Raw genomic sequence first — 8,261 nt, 5'->3', positions numbered from 1 at the left:
TGTTGAGATATTTATATAACACATAAGACTAATACAAATAAATTAGATTGGTAATTTGTTTATAGTTGACCTTCCTTAACATTTTATATATCCATCTTTATCCTTTTCTTTTCACAAAGTATCAGTATACCAGATTAAACAACATCAATAATTTGGGAGAGCAATCACCTTGCCAAACAACGATGAAGAGGCCTACTTTCAAGAGAATGGACCTGGAAAGTCAGCTCCATGAGTTTTTCCCCAAAATATTTTATAGTAACAAATTTTGATAAAAAATATCCCAGTCAACCTCCACAAGGTTATTGTTATTTGGCAGGATTTTATTTATGCAGGTACAAACTATATAATTCTTTCTTTAGCATGCCATAAAATTAATTTTGGTCCTTTTTCATAGGAGCTCTTTCAAAATCATAATAAAGAGGCCACAAGGTAGTTGTTGTCCAACAACAAATGTTAGCATAATATTAAAAACATTAATAGTGTCAATAATATTAACAAGTAATATTATTAGTATTTCAAATTCATTACTTGAATCGAAAGTTTTATTTTTAAATAAAAACGTAGATAAAACTTTACGTGTTCTTACCATTATTGAGCGCCTTTAGTATTGTTGTGGGCATTAGAGAAAATTAACTATTTAATTGCTTCAATTTTTTTCTGTCACCAAAAAGGTTGGCCTATAAACTTAAATACTTTGGTAAAGAGGGATACTTGTTCCCTCACGCTATTTTTAATTTTTAGTTAGGTTAAATGTTCTACCTTACCTTTTGTTTTTCTTGTTTAATAATATTTAATTGCTGAGAAATAAACGTGATGTCCATTTCTTATCATTTAGACAAAACAAAAAGCGACTCAATAAGTGCTTAAAAACTTCTTGTAACTAAGAATAATAAAAGGTGGTCTTGGTAACACGTGTGCCAATTCGTAAACTCTAACAAAGATATAGAGAACAGGGTAAAGTTGAAAATAGCACCGTATAGTTATGAATAAAAAATATAACAAGGATATCTTGAATAATTTCTTGGTGAAGTTGGAGTTAATTAATATTTGAGTCCGAAATCGAGTGAACAATGAACTATACTGTTACTATATATATATATATATATATATATATATAGTCAATTTTAAGTTCTTATTAAAATTTAAGCTCATAACAAAGTCATGCATGTCTCGAACAGAAGTTATAGCTCAATTTTATATCAAAAATAGTAAGGTTTCCTAATTAAATTATTAGTAATTAGGTTTAAGAAGATATTATAAATGCTATAGCAAATTAGACGGCAATATCCACAGCTTCAGATCAGAACTAATTACATGTCGCCATCATATTGAAATGCCGAATTATTTCTTGGGCCACTAGGAAATCAAATTAGTTGTATTTACTAATTTCTAAATAGTTAAAAGCGTTACTCCAATTATTTCTTAAATATAGGTGGCGTGGAAATCTAGATGCTCTTAGATAATGATTTGATTTTTGTATGGTAATATTGACATTTTATTGCCAAAAAAGAATTCACGAATATAGTGGGAAAATCTATTAGCCATTGCCAAAGTATAATGGATAGACACAACTATCTAGTTTATGGTTACCAAAAGTCCACACATATCCTCATTCAAATCATCCTATGTTCAAGAAATACGCTATTAATGGCCCTCGAATTACGGAGAATAAAATAGGAGAGAAGAATTAAGGGATGAACAGGTTTGTGCTCACAGAATAAGGGATGAACAGATTTGTAGTCACCATCTTGATAAATAAAATCTCTTTATATTTGTGGTTGCCAAAAAAAAAAAAAAAAAAAAAAAAAACACCTCGTGCAAAACATATAATTTCAGCAAATTAGTTAATTTAGCAAGTCAACAATTTAATTTGTTATACTTTGGTGGAAAATTGTATTTTGGTTTTAAGATAAAATGACGTTATTTAGTTACCTCTTTTTCTAAAGAGAGTTGTTTGCGGGAGAAGTACCAGGGAGAAATTGACAAATAGCTACTCTTTCATGTTTGAACTGCCAATTTAAGCTTTAGCCAAATCTCAAAACTACTCAACTTTTTTAGCCACTTTTAACAGTCAAATCTCCCTATAATAGCGTCTTTTATTCGAAATTGTTTTGGCTGTTACAATGAAATATTGTTCTAGAAAACATATAATATAACATAACATGAAATATTAGTTCCAATGAAAATTTAGATGTTATAGTGAAAGGTTGTTATAGAGGTGCTATTATACAAAGATATGACTGTATTTGGACAAAAACATTTTTACCTATAGCACGAGAAAATTAACTCCAGTATACTGAGTTGGAGTTCAAAGTTTCTACAAGTCAGTGGCGGAGTCAGGATTCATATTAAGGGGTGTCAAAAATATAAATATGTGTCTATTCAAGATCGAAAACGAGACCTTATCGGAAGTTTGCAACCCTTTAACCACTGCACCAGACCTTCAGCTTGTGTCAAGGGTATACATACCTATAAAATCAAAATTTTACCTTCCTCTACAATGTAATTTTCTGGCGAAGTTGTGTCGCTTGACACCCGTCGGACAAGGATAGCTCCGCCCCTGTATATACAAGAACCCTATTTTGGAGTTGGGAACTTCTAAATTAATGGTGAAATTGTATGTTAGGTTTCAATCTAATTTTTAAAACAATTCGCTGCTTCATTTTTATAGCAAGAATATTTGTTCAAACTCCTGGGATATAATCATGGAGTTTAACTAGTATAGAAGATGAAACTCCATAGACTTTGTCTGGGTAAAAATGTACCTGTCACGTGAACTAACGTGCAGTTGACATGTGTCAATTTATTCAACGACGAATAGATATTAGATGGTAATGCCGAGCATAGCCTTTACGGAAAGGCATCAGATTGAGTCAACGGTGAACATCAACGGGAACAACAGATAAGACCCTCTTTATTGAGCATTAAATGGAATTAATGCAAAAGAACAGCTGAAACGGTTATTAACAGCCAGAATCAAGGAAATTAAATGACAATCATCAATTCATCAATTAATGATTGCCGTTACAAGCATACAACGGAAAGAGCACCAGATAGAATCATATACCTATAAATAGGATTTTCATTGATAGAGAAAGCATCCAAGTCTTACTGAGAAAATACACTATTATCATTATTTCTTGCTTATTGTCACTTTTATTCTTTGGTCATCAAGCTTTCATTCATTCTTGAAGATTAAGAGCTACGCTATTGTTGTTCATCAATATTGGAATAAGTTTACTCTTTCCTTTTATTTATCTATTTTTTTATCTATTCTTTATCAATAACTAAGAAATTACCTATCTTAATCCTTTTACCTAAATCAAATTATTACCAACTGTAGTTAACCTCAGCACAAATTCAACTATTTGAGTTAAATACGAATTTTGACTCAAACAGAGTTCAAAAGAGGTATCATAAGTGAAATTAATAATCTTTTTCGTTTTTCATGTACCTATTTTAAAATTTATACTATATTTTATCATTATTTCACTCATGATATATACTTGTTCCAATTCCCCTGAAAAATCTCTGGTTACTTTTCTTTCGGTAACAACTTGGTGACCTTTTTTTTTTTTTGTTCATTAAACAATCGAAATCATTTTCTTTTTTCTTCCTTTTATCTCTTTGTTCTTTAATCTTCCTACAAAGTAACCATATTTATTTATGCGACATCGTCGAAATCATCTATATCTATACGATCGAGACAGAGTAGAAGAACATTAATTGTTTTTGCACTTCTACGAGTTGATTTCTCAAAAGGTGATTCAACTGTCCTCATTGTAAGATAAAAGTCACTTAACTTTATTTTGTAACTGAAAAGTACTCAATTTTCATCTTTGTAACACAAAAGTCACCTAACTTTGTTTTGTAACTGGAAAGTCACTCAACTTTCATCTTTGTAACACAAAAAGTCATTCAACTCATTTTAGCCAACTTTTGCTGACGTGACATTTTTTTAAAAGTTAAATCCTTATTTAATATAAACTCACCCATTTTTACCATTTAGTGACCCGTCCTACTAACTTGACCTGCTATCCAATAAATTTAGTGTAGGACTTGATGAAGATGTCTGAGAAGTGATCGGTAGTGTAAATTTTGTAGAGCAAAGGATTAATATAATAATTTTGAACAAAATCCCTACTTCCTAGCTCCTGCATTAACTAAGTGAATTGAAACGTTGATTATCCATGTGGCATTTACTTTCCCTGCAATCATGACTACCAACTTCTTATGGTATTCTTTGTAAAATTCAAGCTGCTTGTTCAAGGGAATTGTCTTTTGAGTTCATCATAGATGAAAAGAAAAATAAAAGTACAACTAGACTCCGTTGATTTGTGTAATATTTTGTGAATAGCATATAGAAATTTCCTTGAAGAACTGTTACTACTTGCAAATAGGTTAGCAGTAGTGTCATAGTAACCGGATGAACTTGAGGCAAAATTTTAAGGTCTGAGTAGAAAGGAAAATCCAGCCACGTTACCAGTAAAAAATTACTAGTAAAATTTCAGTCCTTAGTGTGTTGTTATAAAAATTTGGATAGCGGGTTCGTTTAGTGGGGCGGATCACCAAATGGTAAAAATGAGTGAGTTTGTATTAAATAAGGATTTAACTTATAAAAAAATGTCATGTCAGCAAAAGTTGATTAAAATGAGTTGAGTGATTTTTGTGTTACAAAAGTTGACTAAAATGAGTTGAGTGACTTTTGTGTTATAATAACGATAGTTGAGTGATTTTTCAGTTACAAAATATAGTTAAGTGACTTTTGTGTTACAATAAGGATAGTTGAGTGACCTCCTGAGAAATCAACTCTTATGCTGACTTATGCATATATAGAAGAGAATCCAGGGATCAAAATGCTGCAGGAGCATAACTTGTCAAGGACAATAAAACAAGTGATAGTGTTGATTGAGGAAATCAACCTTAATTTTCACCAAGTGGACACAAAGAAGCTCATGTCATTCGCTCTGTTTCTTTTAATTTTTACATTAATTAAGTGCATGCGAGAAACTTTCGTACCACATAATTCACCTAACATCACTTGCTGTTATACTGGCCTCCAGCTAGTAAAATAAGTATATATATGTAAGCACAATTTCATTAACATAAAGTCAGATGTTAACTAATGCGATATTAGTATATTATGATCACGTTAGCTACTGCAGAATTTGAGAGGATCTTGTTGACTGATGTTCTGTTTCCCAAATATGAGTAGAAGTTAAAAACACTGTACCCTAATTGGAAAGACTTGCCACTTGCAAGTGGTAGCTATTTTCCTATTTCACGAACCAAATATGGTCTACCAGAAAACAAAGGGTAAAAAAAGCCTGGTCTAGCGACATATATTAGGCCAATTAATGTATTTGAAGGAAATTGAATATCATGACGAAACAATCATTTTGACTACAAAATCATGTTTGTCCGTTTAACAGATCAAATTGGATGATCAGGCTGAAGGTTGTTCCCTTTGTTCCCTTTTTTATCACTTCTTTTTCTAATGTGAATCCTGAATCATCAAAGATTTGCTGACTCCAATAAACGACTTTAAAACTTTTATTGTAGTAGTGGTAAGTTTTTAATTAACAAATTTTAACTATTGTTATCTAGCGTCCAGCCTTTTGAATGAAAGAGTTGAACATGTGAAGTATTGGAGCTGATTATGTTTCAACTTGTCCGACCCGTAAAAGTTGTATTATTCAACTTTCATCCAGTGTTCGAATTACTCTCGTGTAAGAAAGAAATGTTGGGTACTACATGTCTTGACTCTTGAGTAGATAAATGTGTTCTGTAGCAACTTAAATTTAATTTTTAGATTAGATGGGTACACACTTCAATAATATGAACTCAAGCTTCCAAAAGAAAAAGAAAAAGAAAAGGACAATCATTTCGAACTTTCTTTAAGTCTTGGAAAATCCTATAACTATTTCCAGAAATAAATATATATATATATATAGTACATTGGAGTGACTTCTTGCTTAATCCAGCTTCTATCTCCTAATAACTCTGTGTGCTATGTATTATGAGCCCAAAACCAAAATGCCCCCAAAAAAATCATTTTAAACCAAAATACCTCAACAACAAAAAAATGTTACAAAAGCACTTAACCGTAACGGCCCCGTTAAGTGCTTTAGCGCAAAAATCTCTCACCCCCGCGCTATAGGACTCACATAACCCGGGCCCACCACCATGTCCCTCCAGTGGTTAAAAAAAAAAAAAAATTGAAAACGCCATTGAAGGCAAAACCGAGGTGGTCCCCACATCCAAAAACGTCATTTTCTATAAAATTTCGTCCGGAAAGTTTAGATTCTCGGTATATTCAAGTCGAGGAGCAAGATTCTAAGTTTGAATTTTGGGAAAAAGCGGTGTACAACTCGGTTAAAATAACTCTACAAAAAATCTTCGATTAAGGTTTTCTACTATGAACTTTTGTTATTATTTTGTTATATACATTATATTCTAAGCATGCTTAACATTTAATCCTTGCTATTTTCCAAAAAAAAAAAAAAATCAATTTTTTTTTTTTTGGTTCTTGTTCGGACTGGGCAGTGGCTTTTGCCTTTCGATTTTTTTTTTTTGTTTTGTTTAATTCAATTGTTAATTTGTTAAATGTTTATGAATTGTTAATTTGTTATATGTTTATGAGTTGTTAATTTGTTAATTGTTTATGAATTATTATTTTGTTAATTGATTATTTGTTAAATATTGATTATGAATTTATTAGTTGTTAAATATTGTTTATGAATTAAAAGAAGTTGATTGGTAATGAATAATTATGTTGTTAACACTTTGTTTGGATGATTGTTATGTATTGTTTTGACATTTATCGTATTGTGTTGTATTGTATAGGACCAAATCAGTGGTTACATAAAATAGGACCTTTCGTCGTTACATAAAAATAAAATTAAAGTAACAATCAAAGCAAACATTGTATTTAAACTAACAACATAATATAATACAATAGGTAACAATCATCCAGACAAGTTGTAAATGATTATGAATTGTTAATCTATATAATTTTAAAAGCGTGAATATATATGTTAAATAAAAAAAGATTATCTTAAAAAGAATAGTTAAAGTTCTTCTTTTCATAAATAGATAAGCTAACAAAAAAAAATGTAAAGTTTGTAGGAAAATATGTGGTCGACGAATATACTCTTTTAGTTTAATTTTATCATAGTTGTGTTGGCTATTTGGTCAACTAAAAATATATCACATATTCAAAATAGAGTTTTAAACAAATATTACTGCTGAATTTCGATTCCCAAACTAATTAACTTAACAAGTCTTTGCCATCACATAATTCAAAAGTAATTAACTTAAAAGTCTTTGCCATCACATATGTGTCCTTACTATCACATATTAAATTTACTGCATATCCCATGTTAATTATTCACAAGATATAATACTACATAATTCACATATTCCCTACAAATTATTAATTAGTTAATATAATTTATATTTCATTTCAAGAATAATGACTAATTTAGTTTGTACGGATAGGACTTTTCTTTGGATCAATGTTCCCCCACGGGCCCGATGTTCCCCCCCGGGCCCGATGCTCACTCGGGGCCCGATGATCACCCGGGCCCGCCGTTCACGAATGATAGATCGGTATTGTCTTTGCAAGACAATCATAGGTCGGACTTATTATGGGCGGTACCGTATAAGGATACTCTTTTACGCGAGCACCCCCCACACCCTCGCTTGGAGCTATTGTTTCGGGCGGCATCTACCGTTGCGTGTCCGATGGTCGGGTACAACATGATTGGGCGCTCATCACGGCCATGGTTGAGTGGTGGAGGCCAGAGACACATACCTTCCATCTTCGCACTGGTGAGGCCACAATTACACTTCAGGATGTGGAGGTCCTCTTTGGATTGTGGGAAGATGGAGAGCCACTATACACTCTGTACGAGCCTCCTCCCGGTCGACGTGGGCGATAGAGTTGACTAGGCTCGGGCGGCATGCCGAGGGCCGGATACGGAGTCGGGTTCGTTAGTGTCGCACCCCATTTGGAGGGTCCGGATCCCGATTGAGGACGGCACCACGCAGGGACGATGTTGATCGTCGGTTTGTACGCTATTATATTCGGGGGCATCTTGTTCCCGAACTCATCGGGTGCCTTTGTCGACTTACGTTATTTGGTTTTCTTGGAGCATCGGACCGCCCGGGAGACTACAATCGGGGCGGTCTTTGTTTTGGCGTATCTTTACAGATGCTTGTGCCAAGCGTCTATTGGTGTTGTCAGAGATGTGTGTGGA

The sequence above is a fragment of the Lycium ferocissimum genome, chromosome 7 (assembly GCF_029784015.1).
Source record: "Lycium ferocissimum isolate CSIRO_LF1 chromosome 7, AGI_CSIRO_Lferr_CH_V1, whole genome shotgun sequence".
NCBI classification, from domain to species: domain Eukaryota; kingdom Viridiplantae; phylum Streptophyta; class Magnoliopsida; order Solanales; family Solanaceae; genus Lycium; species Lycium ferocissimum.
Note: the sequence above shows the minus strand (reverse complement) of the source record.